Source organism: Somniosus microcephalus, chromosome 4 (assembly GCF_052327205.1).
Source record: "Somniosus microcephalus isolate GS21.2 chromosome 4, FLI_Smic_1.0, whole genome shotgun sequence".
Classification (NCBI taxonomy): Eukaryota; Metazoa; Chordata; class Chondrichthyes; order Squaliformes; family Somniosidae; genus Somniosus; species Somniosus microcephalus.
The window spans coordinates 74830297-74843964 of record NC_140990.1 but is presented as its reverse complement, the minus strand read 5'-3'; the positions used below and the strand labels follow the sequence as shown (position 1 = coordinate 74843964).

General features: G+C 44.6%; 1 pseudogene across 1 annotated transcript in view; it reads right to left on the bottom strand.

Moving 5' to 3' along the window:
- LOC147119246 (uncharacterized) overlaps positions 1 to 11533 on the bottom strand; it is a 102384-nt pseudogene extending 90851 nt beyond the window's left edge. The window contains exons 1-2 of the transcript XR_015077878.1: positions 11436 to 11533; positions 5557 to 5935 (exon numbers count right to left, since the gene is read on the bottom strand). The product of XR_015077878.1 is annotated as an uncharacterized LOC147119246 (transcript). The remainder of the gene's footprint in view (positions 1 to 5556; positions 5936 to 11435) is intronic.
- Positions 11534 to 13668: the final 2135 nt, after the last annotated feature.

Genomic DNA, 13668 nt, shown 5'->3' with positions numbered 1-13668 from the left:
ACCTTTTGCCACTCTTAACCCCTACTCTCTGTTTCCTGTTGTGTAACCAGCTTGTTATCCATAACAGTTTGTAAGATCTAAAAGATGACCCAGGTCAGGCCGTGTGGAGTGAAGGGCCAGGCAGCAGAATGGATGGAAAGATGGCTACAAAACAGAAATCAGGATGGGTGGGGCCCATGGGGGGTCACTCTGACTGCCTGCCTCTCTCCCGTGGTCTTGTCCCTGCCCGGGTGGCCCTGGAGAGGGAGCAGGCGGCGTCCACCGGTTCACTTGATACCTTCCTCGAATGGTGGGCACGGAAGGTATCAAGAGGCGATAATCGATCCTCACAATCACATTGTGATTTAATTATTAATTGTGTGTGTGTCACAATTATATTTTGATACAAAAGCTCTACTAGACATGTTAAACTAGTAGTTATTTAATCAGGGCTGCAGCTGCTGAAAGGTTGACTGTACTGAGGTTTGTGGCCAGAGCTGGCAGACGTGTTGTTCTGAAGTCTGATGTCTCACACCTGAAGAGTCTGTTTATGTCGTGTTGTAATGACCTTTTTCTGTTGCCTGGTGTCAGAAATAGAAATCAAAGGGAGATGATGCCCCACTCTGTTAATCAACTCTTTGACACATTTCCATGCTTTTCCTTTCTTAATTTACAAAGATCACAACTCCATTAGTGAACAATGGATTGCCAGTTTGCCACTTTTTAGTGAGGCTTGAAAGGATTCGCTGTGAAGCTACACCTGACCATCTGTCTGTGTGTCACTGTGTTTGGATTGTGTTAGACAACAGCCCTAATATCTCGCCTACGTCCATTACAATTTTTGAAATGTTAGATTGCACTTGGAAGAAGTTGAGTTTGAATCGGACAATTCTGAAATTGGGAGCTGTTAATGATTTCTGTTTTTCACATAACTATATAGTGATGTGATCAGTCAAAGCAAATTAAAAGATGCTGCTATTTACTGAACACAACTGAATAATTCTACAAGGATGTCATCGCAGTCTTCCTCAGTATTAACTACACCCCCCAATTTAATGTCATCTGCAAATTTTGAAATTGTACTTCTGATTCCCGAGTCCAAATCATTCATGTAAATGGTGAACAACAGTGGTCCCAGCACCGATCCCCGTGGAACACCACTTCCCACCTCCCGCTCGTCTGAGTAAATACCTTTAACTCATCCTGTTACTATAACTGGACTTGTCTCCATTACCGTGCCGAGGGGATTGCTGTACCAGATGAGAGGGGCAACATTTGGGGACTCTCGATTCTCCACCAATTCCCATTCCCCTTCTTTCTGGTGGATAATGGAGGTGCCACTGTGTGTAATGTGCAAGTCAGTAAGAATTGTCAGCGAGGATTAATCAGCACTTTCTAATTGGAGATGTTAATCAGTGGAACCTTTCAGACACTGAATTGTAGATTTTGTACCAAAGATCAATTTAGGATTGAAATAAACGTTCATAATTTTGCTGTAAAATAATTCAGGGACTCTCATCAGAAATTAAGGGGAAAGATCAGACAGCGGTTCTTAAGTGAACACTGCAGCCCTGACAACTCAATCAGCTATATATCCAGAATATTAAACTCCAGCCCAGTTATAGGGGTTATTCATATCAGCAGAAAAAATCGCAATTGTCAGAATGAACATGGTTCAGTCCTGGATGTGATTAAGAGCAAAATCCAATCCCTGCAGTCATATGTGAACTCGCTGGTGTGTCAGCAAGTTGGATGATCGATTAAATCCCTTCCCACACACGGAGAAGGTGAACGGCCTCTCCTCAGTCTGAATTCGCTGGTGTGTCAGCAGGTTGGATGAACAATCAAATCCCTTCTCACACACGGAGCAGGTGAACGGCCTCTCCCCAATGTGAACTCGCTGGTGTGTCAGCAGTTTGGATGATTGATTAAATCCCTTCCCACACATTGAGCAGGTGAATGGCCTCTCCACCATGTGAACTTGCCGGTGTGTTACATAGAAACATAGAAGATAGGAGCAGGAGTAGGCCATTCGGCCCCTCTAGCCTGCTCCGCCATTTAATGCGATCATGGCTGATCATCCAAGTTCAGTACCCGGTCCCTGCTTTCTCCCCATACCCCTTGATCCCTTTAGCCTTACGAAATATATCAAACTCCTTCTTGAATATATTTAATGAATTGACCCCTACTGCCTTCTGTGGTAGAGAATTCCACAGGTTCACCACTCTCTGGGTGAAGAAATTCCTCCTCATTTCTGTCCTAAATGGCCCACCTCTTATCCTTAGACTGTGACCCCTGGTTCTGGATTCCCCGACCATAGGGAACATCCTCCCTGCATCTAGTCTGTCCAGTCCTGCCAGAATTTTATAAGTTTCAATGAGATCCCCTCTCATTCTTCTAAACTCCAGCAAGTACAAGCCCAATCGCCCCAATCTCTCCTCATACGTCATTCCTGCCATCCCAGGTATCAGCCTGGTGAATCTTCGCTGAACTCCTTCCATGGCAAAAATATCCTTCCTCAGATAAGGCGACCAAAACTGCACACAATCCTCAAGATGTGGTCTCACCAAGGCCCTGTACAACTGCAGCAAGACATCCTTGTTCCTGTACTCAAACCCTCTCGCTATGAAGGCCAACATACCATTTGCCTTCTTAACCACCTGCTGCACCTGCATGCTTACCTTCAGCGACTGGTGCACAAGGACACCCAGGTCTCATTGCACTTCCCCTTCTCCTAATCTATTGCCATTCAGATAATATTCTGCCTTCCTGTTTTTGACACCAAAGTGGATAACCTCACATTTATCCACGTTATATTGCATCTGCCATGCTTCTGCCCAATCACCCAACCTGTCCAAATCATCCTGTAGTTTCTCGGCATCCTCCTCACAGCACACATGCCCACCCAGCTTTGTGTCGTCTGCAAATTTGGAGATATTACATCTAGTTCCCTTGTCTAGATCATTAATATACATTGTGAATAGCTGGGGTCCAAGGACCGATCCCTGCGGCACCCCACTAGTCATTGCCTGCCACTCGGAAAAAGACCCGTTTATTCCAACTCTTTGCTTTCTATCTGCCAACCAGTTCTCTATCCAAGTTGAGACGGTTAACAGGTGGGATGACCGAGTGAACCCCTTCCCACACACGGAGCAGGTGAACTGCCTCTCCCCAGTGTGAAGTCGCTGGTGTAGAATGAGGTTGGATGACTGCTTGAACCTCTTCCCACAGTGAGTGTAGCTGAATGGTCTCTCGTCAGTGTGAACTCGCTGATGTGTCTGTAGAATGCACAAGCGAGTGAATCCCTTCTCACACACGGAGCAGGTGAACGGCCTCTCCTCAGTGTGACTGCGTTGATGAGTTTCCAGCTGAGACGGGTAATGGAATCCCTTCCCACAGTCCCCACATTTCCACGGTTTCTCCATGGTGCGGATGTCCTTGTGTCTCTCCAGGTTGGACAATCGGTTGAGGCCTCGTCCACACACAGAACACATGTACGGTTTCTCCCCACTGTGAACGGTGCGATGTTTTTTCAGGCTGTGTAACTGGTTAAAGCTCTTTCCACAGTCAGTGCACTGGAACACTCTCACTCGGGTGTGTGTGTCTCGGTGCTTTTCCAGTCACACTGATGTTTGAAATCTTTTCCTACAGACAGAACAGACAAACATTTCTCCTTCCACATTCAAAGGCTGATGATATTCGGGTCCTGATGAATGGAGTGACTCTGTCAGATCTCGATGTGATGTTTGGTTTGAGTTTGTGGTCTGTAAATGCTGCCCTTCTCACAGCCTGTAAAAGAAGTTTACAAAAGCCATCACTGTGAGTCCAGGATAGAAATTGACAAGATTCTCTCCTCCTGGATCCTGGCCAAGGGGGCCACGCATGCGCCCTGCTGCCCCCTGAGACTCTCAAGATGGCGGCCGTTAACCCGGGCCTGTCACCGGGAGAAAGCCCCGCAGCTGCCGCCCCACTCGGGGCAAACGCCCGGCCCAGAGGCTCTTGTTCGGGGCCTGAGGCCCACCCCGGGTGTTGGTGAAGCGGATAATGTTGAGTATTTTAATAATGGGGCCTGGGGCCGCACTCGGGGTGTGAGCAGCCCGCGTCCCCCCGGGGTTCATGAACCCGGTCCCTGAGCTCTCTCACCCGATGTGTCAGCGGCTGCTGCCTAGGTCCGCGCATGCTCAGCTCACACTACCCGGGTGATTGACGGGAGCTTCCGACCCAAGTGAGAGTGTTCCAGTGCACTGACTGTGGAAAGAGCTTTAACCAGTTACACAGCCTGAAAAAACATCGCACCATTCACAGCGGGGAGAAACCGTACACGTGTTCTGTGTATGGACGAGGCTTCAACCGATCGTCCAACCTGGAGAGTCACAATGACACCCACACCATGGAGAAACCGTGGAAATGTGGGGACTGTGGGAAGGGATTCAATTACCCATCTGAGCGGGAAACCCATTGGTCCTTCTTTATCTGGAAATCCAATGTCTGTTGTACAATTGTACCAGCAGTTAACAGGCTCCTGTGAACTCCTCCCTCTGCTATTTTAATGCAGACTTTAACCAATTTATTTTAAATGGGCTTATGTTAAATGGATTAATGCTTGCCTTAAAATGGTGGACTCAGGACTGTCACACAAACATGTTAAAGCTTCGTAGAATAATTACCAGTCATTTTTAGGCTGAAAACTTAAACCTCTTTCATTTTCAGTAAGGAACAGATTGTGGTTTTACACCAATCTCTGATTCAACAGCACGTTTCTAGCATTCACCGTTGTTCTCCCTGAACCTGCGACCGTACCTCCCAAACCCACGACCTCCACCAGCTAGGACAAGGGCAGCAGGCGCATGGGAACACCACCACCTCCAAGTTCCCCTCCAAGTCACACACTTAGAAGTATATCAACGTTCCTTCATCGTCGCTGGGTCAAAATTCTGGAACTCCCTCCCTATCAGCACTGAGGGAGCACCTTCACCACACGGACTGCAGCGGTTCAAGAAAGCGGCTCACCACCACCTTCTCAAGAGCAATTATGGATGGGCAATAAATGCTGGATTTGCCAGCGGCGCCCACATCCCAGGAACGAATAAAAAAAAACTAAATACAGTTGGAAAGGAGCCTTCTGTTCCATGCCTAGGAGCTCTGGACCATGGCAGAGAGCGGCTGGGACACATTTCTCACACGCCTCGAGATTACCCACACGGAGTCTTTGCTGTCAGTGAAGAGAGACGAGAAAGACCAAAGTGCCATTTGCCCCTCTCAGTGTGGCCCTGAAGGACTGTGTCCAGGCTGAAGTTCTGTTCCCACCGTACGATCCTCCCCCAGATTGTCCTTTCTGAGCTCCAGCCAGGTGATGCTAAACACTCAGGTGGGAAAGAAGAAAATCTACAACAATGTGTTTAAAACAAAACTGATTTATTTAACATATATCGAGGATATTAAACTCCAGCCCAGTTATAGGGGTTATTAACATCAGCAGAAACAAACCGTAACTGTCAGAATGAACATGGTTCAGTCCTGGATGTGATTAACAGCAGCAAAAACAACAGAATCCAACCCCCACAGTCACTTGTGAACTCGCTGGTGTGTCAGCAGGTTGGATGATTGAGTGAATCCCTTCCCACACAGGGAGCAGGTGAATGGTCTCTCCCCGGTGGGACTGCGCCGATGAGTTTCCAGCTGGGACGGGTAATTGAATCCTTTCCCACAATCCCCACAGTTACACGGTTTGTCCGCGGTGTGACTGTGCTTGTGTCTTGACAGGCCAAGTGATTGGCTGAATCCTCGTCCACACGCACAACACGTGTACGGTTTCTCCCCACCGTGAATGGTGCTATTTGCTTCCTTGTTCAAAGGCCGATGAAATTCAGTTCCTGATGAATCGAGTGACTCTGTCAGATCTTGATGTGATGCTTGGTTTGATCTTCCTGTCTGCAAATCCGCCCCTTCCAATACCCTGCAAAATGAATTTAAAACAGGAAAAAGGGAGCGTGAGCAAGAAGCCACAATAAAACAAAGGTAGGCTGTGAAATTGAGCTCAATGAATCTGGTCATTTGTGGGGCCGGCAGCAGAAACAAGTGACCATGAAAGCTGCTGGATTGTCGTAAAACCCAACTGGTTCACTGATGTCCTTCAGGGTAGAGAAAGCGCCTCCTGGTCTGGGCCTACACAGGACTCTGGCCTCTATGGGAGGAGAGAGGTGGGAGGGGCGATGGAGAGGGACTTTAAACATCTGCAACTTGATAAGGATTCTTTGACAGAACCTGCCAAACCCACGACCTCCACCACCTAGAAGGACCAGGGAAGAACGTGCATGGTGTAAGATCCCAGAGGAACCCCGGTTCCTAATGATTCGAGGTTGACCCGTATTGGGGGCAGTGATTTAACTTTATTCAGCACAAGCAAGACTTAATACATTACAGTGTTCGAGCAGCAGTTTACAGAGAATAATTGAGACTTATATTACCACTTATACTCTGGGTAGAAGCGCAGCTGTGAGCAGGCTGCACCCTGTCTCTCTCTCTCTCCGTCTCCCGGGTGTAAGAATCCTGAGAAATCTCCATTTCAGATTCCCACTAGCTAACATGGATGAAATAAGCATTATTAGTTGTAGGTTTAAGTGTGTATTATGGAACTGTTAGTCAATGCACGCTGATTCTTGAATAATCATGCTTTTAAACTAGTGTAATATGCCTTGGGTATCCATCTTGTGGATAATTCTTACTAAGTATGATCTCTCCAGCCCTCAATTGTCCCAATCCGAATTCTATGTCACTCTCTGCTTCAACTTCAGTTTCAATCCCTCTGACAGGTACCAGAGTCTTTAACTCTATGCTGATTGTTTCATGAATTAGATAGTTTCTCGATGGAGTTTGTGTCAGTGCTTTAAAAGTTGTCTCACTCTCCTGAGCCACATTAACCATTTCATGTCGTGCTGTTGTCAATAACTGAATATGTCCGAGACCCGTTCTTCAGTGTAAATTCACCACACATTTCCACATGCTAATTGCTTCCTATGTAACAAATCACATCTGTCCACACACAATATCCTGCCACACGTGCCATCTGATACGAACCATTCATGGGCTTTCAGGAGATCTCATCAAAAGATGGTGAGGTGTCTGGAGATCTTTGCTCATCTCCCACTGTATGGTCCCGATGTCTCGGATAGTGGCCAGTCTATCAAATGAAGTTTTCTTACAAAGTTCACAGGCAAGGACACAAACCTCTCCAAGAGAAAACTATCAATTGATTCTTTTCAACTGCATGTTCCTGCCTTTGCCGAGACTGTTCATTAATCCCAGATTGAGACCTTTCGGTGAATCGTACACAGGTGATTTATTCCAATTCAACTGAGGAAATGATTCCCATTTGGTGGTGAATGAAACATTTCCTGTTTCTATCTGACATCCTCAATCACTTCCTCTCATTCCATTTTACACATCCCATTAATTACCATTCTATCTCATTCATGAGCCCTGGAGGAACTTTCCTGTCCAATACACTATTAAAGATAGGAAACAGATCAAACCTTCCCACTTGGTCCCAGTTATTAACGCATTTTGGGTTTTTTAATTCTTTATTTTAGAGGACCTTTTTATTTCCCAAAATAATCCGATGCATTGTGCCTGAGTCCATTTTATCATTGCAGTATTGTTGGGCTGACAGCCCTGTTCCTGGGACTAGGGACAGGGTCACTGGCAAGGCTTGGAAGCTAAGCAGAGCCAGGCCTGGTTAGTACCTAGAGGGGTGACCATCAGGGAAGACCAGGTGCAGAAGGTCACGGAAGGAGCCCCGAGAAGGGGCGGTTGGTGAGAAGGTCACGGAAGGAGGAGCGGCTGGTGAGCAGGCCTGGGCGTTGGGCTGAAGATTGTCGGACAGGAGGAATGGTGGAAATGGAATGGCGGCGCGCACCGACGCAGCGGCTTTGCTTCTCCCAGTCATGGGAGCTTGCAAGATCACATTTCGTTGTTCATGTACTTGTGCAATGACAATAAAGTTTAATTATTATTAATTTCGTCAATGTTCAATTTTATTTCCCCAAAAATTTCTTCCCTGATACACAGCAATTGGCAGGACCACCTTAGACTGCTTTCCACCAGTTTCTTTTAATGAAAATTTGACTATCCCCTTAAACTTCAGGTAAATTTTTCCTTCTTGAATGCTTGTAACAGCAACTTATATCAATTTTATTTTTATCAATTCATCTCATCAATTCCCATTTCAGAAACAAGTGATGCCCAGGCTTGCTGGTTTACATGCTGGTTTCATATTAGAAACAGAAGTGCTTGGAATTAGTTTGGAGGTAACTTCCATATCTCCCCTTCTCGAGAACTCTGTCTCGGGAAATAACACCTGACCCTGAATGGGTTAAGTCCGAGTCTTTGACAGGCAAAGCCTTTCGTCCAAATCGTCACCATGCTGGGATTTATTTTAAATGTCTGGCGATGTCTGCAGATAGGTTCTTAAATTCTTTAAACTGCTGGATCTCTTGTTAAGGCATCAATATTCAGTTTGATATATATAAATGACCTGGATATTGGAATACAGAGTAGAATTTCTGAATTTGCCAATGACACCAAACTTGGGGGTGTGGCAAACAGTGAGGATGATACCAATCGACTGCAACAGGACATAGAAAGGCTAACAGAATGGGCAGACAAGTGGCAGATGGAATTTAATACAGAGAAGTGTGAGGTGATGCATTTTGGCAGAAGGAACAGGGAGAGGCAATATACACTTAATGGCACAGTTTTAAACAGTGTGCAGGGACAGAGGGACTTGGGAGTTAATGTGCATAGGTCCCTGAAGGTGGCGGGACATATTGAGAGAGTGGTTAAAAAGCATATGGGATCTTGGGCTTCATAAATAGAGGTATTGAGTACAAAAGTAGAGAAGTTATGCTGAACCTTTATAAAGCGCTGGTTAGGCCACAACTGGAGTATTGCGTCCAGTTCTGGTCACCACACTTTAGGAAGGATGTGAAGGCCCTTGAGAGGGTGCAGAGGAGATTTACCAGAAAGGTTCCAGGGATGGGGGACCTTAGCTACAAGGACAGGTTGGAGAAGCTGGATCTGTTTTCATTAGAGCAAAGGAGGTTGAAGGGTGATTTGATAGAGGTGTACAAGATTATGACGGGTTTGCCAAGGCTAGACGGGGAAAGGCTGTTCCCACTAGTTGATGGTACAAGGACTAGGGGACACAGATTTAAGGTTTTGGGCAAGAGATACAGGGGGATGTGAGGAAAAACGTTTTTACACAGCGAGTGGTGATGACCTGGAATTCGCTGCCAACGGACATGTTGGAAACGGAGACACTGAATGTTTTCAAGGGGAGACTGGATAGGCACTTGAGGGAAATAAACTTGCAGGGCTATGGGGATAGAGCGGGGGAATGGGACTGACTGGATTGCTCGACAGAGAGCCGGAACAGACTCGATGGGCCGAATGGCCTCCTTCTGTGCCGTTATGACTCATGCGGTCTGGAAAACCATGGTCACCTGTTTAAAAGAAATGAAAACAGAGAATCCATTGTGGCTCCGTTTAAACACCCATGGGGCTCATTTGTGAAATCAGAATTTTCCTTCTGCACCGTGGGGAAATATTCACTTCAAATTAATAATGTCCAATGTTTTTAAATTTCATTCAGCAATACAAAAGTTGTTGCTTGGTGAATAAAAAACGACAGCTGTCAGCAGACAGGGTTAACTCCTTTGCAGGTTTATAAGAAGGCGGAGTGAAACATTGTCAGACACATGCAATTGCATCACTTCACGCAAAAAATGTTTTAAAAGCTTTCCCGATTGAAACTTTTTTCCAAGTTTTTGTACCTTCAAAACTTTCTTCAGTATTAAAAATCCATTAAAACAGCAGAAATCATTAGTAACATATTATTAACTCTAAATAAAAGATTCTCATCAGGGAAGGCAGCCTTTTAGATTAAGCTCCAATTCTTTTTAAACTTTTTAGCGTTTTGTTTCAGAGGTTCCCAACCCCAGGATTTTCCAGTACAACCAAAATGTTTAACAAGCAGAATCACCTCAAATATCACAAAATTCCAGTTCAAAGCATTAAACATTTAAGAAATTCAAAACTGCCAATGTGAAAGTCTCACATCCGGAACTAGAAACCCTCACATAATTAAAAATAATAACCAGAATTTCATTGAGGCCGCAATGAAAGGTGGTTTTTCACAATTTAATAATTAACCTCAATAATCCCAATTTAATTCAGACCAATATTTCAAAAAAATAAACACGATGCAGAACAGACAAAATAATCAAAAAAGGCAGCTGTCAGCAGACAGGGTTAACTCCTTTGCAGGTTTATAAGAAGGCAGAGTGAAACATTGTCAGACACACGCAATTGCGCCACTTCACGCAAAAAATGTTTTAAAAGCTTTCCCGATCAAAACTTTTTCCCAAGTCTTTGTACCTTCAAAACTTTCTTTTAAAACATTTTTTGCGTGAAGTGATGGATTTGCGTGTGTCTGACAATGTTTCACTCCGCCTTCTTATAAACCTGCAAAGGAGTTAACCCTGTCTGCTGACAGCTGCCTTTTTTGATTATTTTGCTTACAAAAAAAAACAGTAAATGATGTCATCTTTCTCGTTGTTCTTCAGGCACCTTTCCAAATGACTGTAAAAATACAGAATCTAACTGGAAAAAATAGTTTTCACATTGAAAGAAATCAAATCAAAGTGCTTTGGAAATTCAAATTAAGTGCCAGGCACCATGGCAACTGCTACTCCAAGGTTAAATCTTAGACTGAAACTTATCTTTTGTTAAACAAACTTTTTTGTTTTTGCTGTTCTCATCCTTTTCACACCAGAGTTTTTAACTGAAATTGTAGTTCAAAGTTCTTTTTTCCCCAATTCTGGGTGCACAATCTTAAATTGAAATGAACATGCTCAACATTTTCACACATTTACGCAACTTAGAAATATTGATCCCTGTAATGGATTATGAACTCCAAGAGTACCAAATGCTTCCAACATCCAAGACAAGATTACAAAAGCAGATTGGGTGACCGCTTTGCGGAACACCTCCGTTCAGTCCGTAAGGATGACCCCGAGCTTCCGGTCGCCTGTCATTTTAATTCACCGCTCCATTCCCACTTGGACCTCACCGTCCTTGGCCTCTTGTATTGTTCCACGGAAGCTCAACGTAAACTCAAGGAACAGCAAATCATTTTCCAATTAGGCACTTTGCAGCCTTCCGGACTCAATATCGAGTTCAATAATTTCAGATCATAACCTGGCCCCTTTTACTTTATTCCTTTAAATTTTTTCCACCCCTTTGTTTTGGGCCCTTTTTTTTCTCCCCGCCCCCGTCCTTTCCTTTTGTTTCTCTCTCTCACCTGGCAGCTGTCTTTATCCTGCCAGTACACTTCACACCTAATCTCAGCTGCCTTTTGTCTCCACGGGCCCATTACCATCTCATCTGGCTTCGCATACCTTTTATTGTCTCTTTTTCTTCTTTTGTTCGATCGCAGCTTTGCCTTCGATCTTTTTATTTTCTTTCCAGTTTTGAAGAAGGGTCTCAACCCGAAACGTCAACTCAAATTTCTCTCCACGGATGTTGCCTGACCTGCTGAGTTTTTCCAGTATTCTCTGTTGTTATTTTACAAAAGGTTAAATGGCTTTTAGTTCTGTGCACAGAATAGTGGGTGGAGCTAAAAAAAAGACACTTTTTTAAAGACAGACTTTCAGACAAAAGAAATACTGTAACTTCTTAAAGATTCAGTCAGGAAAACTTCCACACTTTCACACAAACTGAAATTCCAGCTTCCTTTAAGGTTCCTTTCACTCAGTAATCTTGTGTTTTATTTTTCTCGGTACAGAAGCTGACAGCTTCAGTGATAGTTTCAACTTTACCTTTCTTTTTTCACCCTTTTAAACTATCGTCTCAGCAGCTTGTCCTGGCTCTCCCAGTTTTTTCCCTTCATTTGCTGAGTTCCCAGATTCCTGGTTTCTAGCTGCTGGAGTTCTTTCTCTATTATATTCCGCATTTCTAAATGTTCCCCTTCTCTTATTCTCTGTGCTTCTAAATGTTCCCCATCTCTTATTCTCTGTGCTTCTAAATGTTTCCCTCCTCTTACTTCACCGCGCTGTGCACAGAAATGTGCTGCATAGCCTGACGAGTGTTTCCCTTTGTCTAATTCGACCTTTCCCAGAAACACTTGGCTCTGGACCCTCTCTCTCCCCTTCTGATATGAGTCTGCTTCTGGATTCATCAGAAATTATACTAATTCAGTTACACTTAATTATCTGAACTCTTTATCTCTGACATGCTCAACTTCTGTCAAGCCCGCCATTTCTACTAACTGTTGCTATGACTACTGGTAGGTCGCAGTGTCCCACACCCTCCCGAAGGCTTTCCTTCCTTAAATGACTCGGTCGCACTAACCACGTCAGTCCTAGGATCTTACTTGTACCGAATAATTTATAAAAGAATCAACTGTCAATCAACCTCCTGGCTAGGCTCACCAGTTTATAAGATCCCAGAGGGACCCTGGTTCCAAATAATTCGAGGTTGACCCGTATTGGGGACAGTGATTTAACTTTATTCAGCACAAGCTAGACTTAATATATTACAGTATTCGAGCAGCAGTTTACAGGGTATAATTGAGACTGATATTACCACATATACTCTGGGTAGAAGCGCAACTGTGAGCAGGCTGCACCCTGTGTCTCTTGTCTCGCTTCATCTCCCAGGTGTCTTCTTGATTATTCCTGAAATCCTCTACTCCTGAAATATTCTACAATTTGTGGCTGTTAAGACCCCCTTCCTACACTCTTACTCTCATTCAAAACCTATGGAGTCCTCTTGAACCAATCACTGGCTGACACCCAGACCCAAAATCCAATCATAAAGATGCCACATTTGCAGCACCCTGGTTTACACAGGCGTTAGTCTGCTGACACTTTTACATCATCTGCTTTTCTTTAAATCCGTGAATCTTGAGGTATGGTGTTCTTCAATAAATAGACGGAGACTGCAGATGAACAATCAACAGGTGTTTACTGGATGAGGGTATTCTAAAAACTAACAGTACAGATCCCTACTCAGGGTTTATATACAGGTGTGGCCACTGCCGGTACTACAGTATACAGGAGCTGTAAAAGTAGTTCTCCTCTTAAAGGTACATACACTACAATTCGTCCCCTTTTAGATTAACAGTACCATAACATTCATTTAACAGTTAACACTTAACATGCACATTAACTGAAATAGTCCATTTATAAATTCAGTCTTTGGGGCGGCTTCCTGATCCTTTCTGGATAGCGCCTTTCCTGAGTGTCTTGCTCTTGGTGCGGAGGCGATTCTGGCCCCCCTGTCGTCGGTTAGTTCATCAGCTTCCGATGCTACTGTTTCTGGGGTAGATGCTACCGGTATGTCGGGTTCATCACCAGGTATGCGAGACATGGGGTTGACTCGTTCCTGTGACGCTAGGATCTGGTCGACATGGCGTCTCACAATGTTCTCCCCAACATCCACTGTGTACATTAGTGGCTCCTGATGTGTGCATATCGTTCCTGGTTGCCATTTCTCTGTTCGGTAGTCGCGGGCCAAGACTGGTTGTCCTACATTGAAGCTCCTTGTCGGCTTCTCATTGATGTGCTGGAATTGCTTATTCTCAACATTTCTTCGTACATTTGGTCTGAGCAAATCCAGACGAGATCTCAA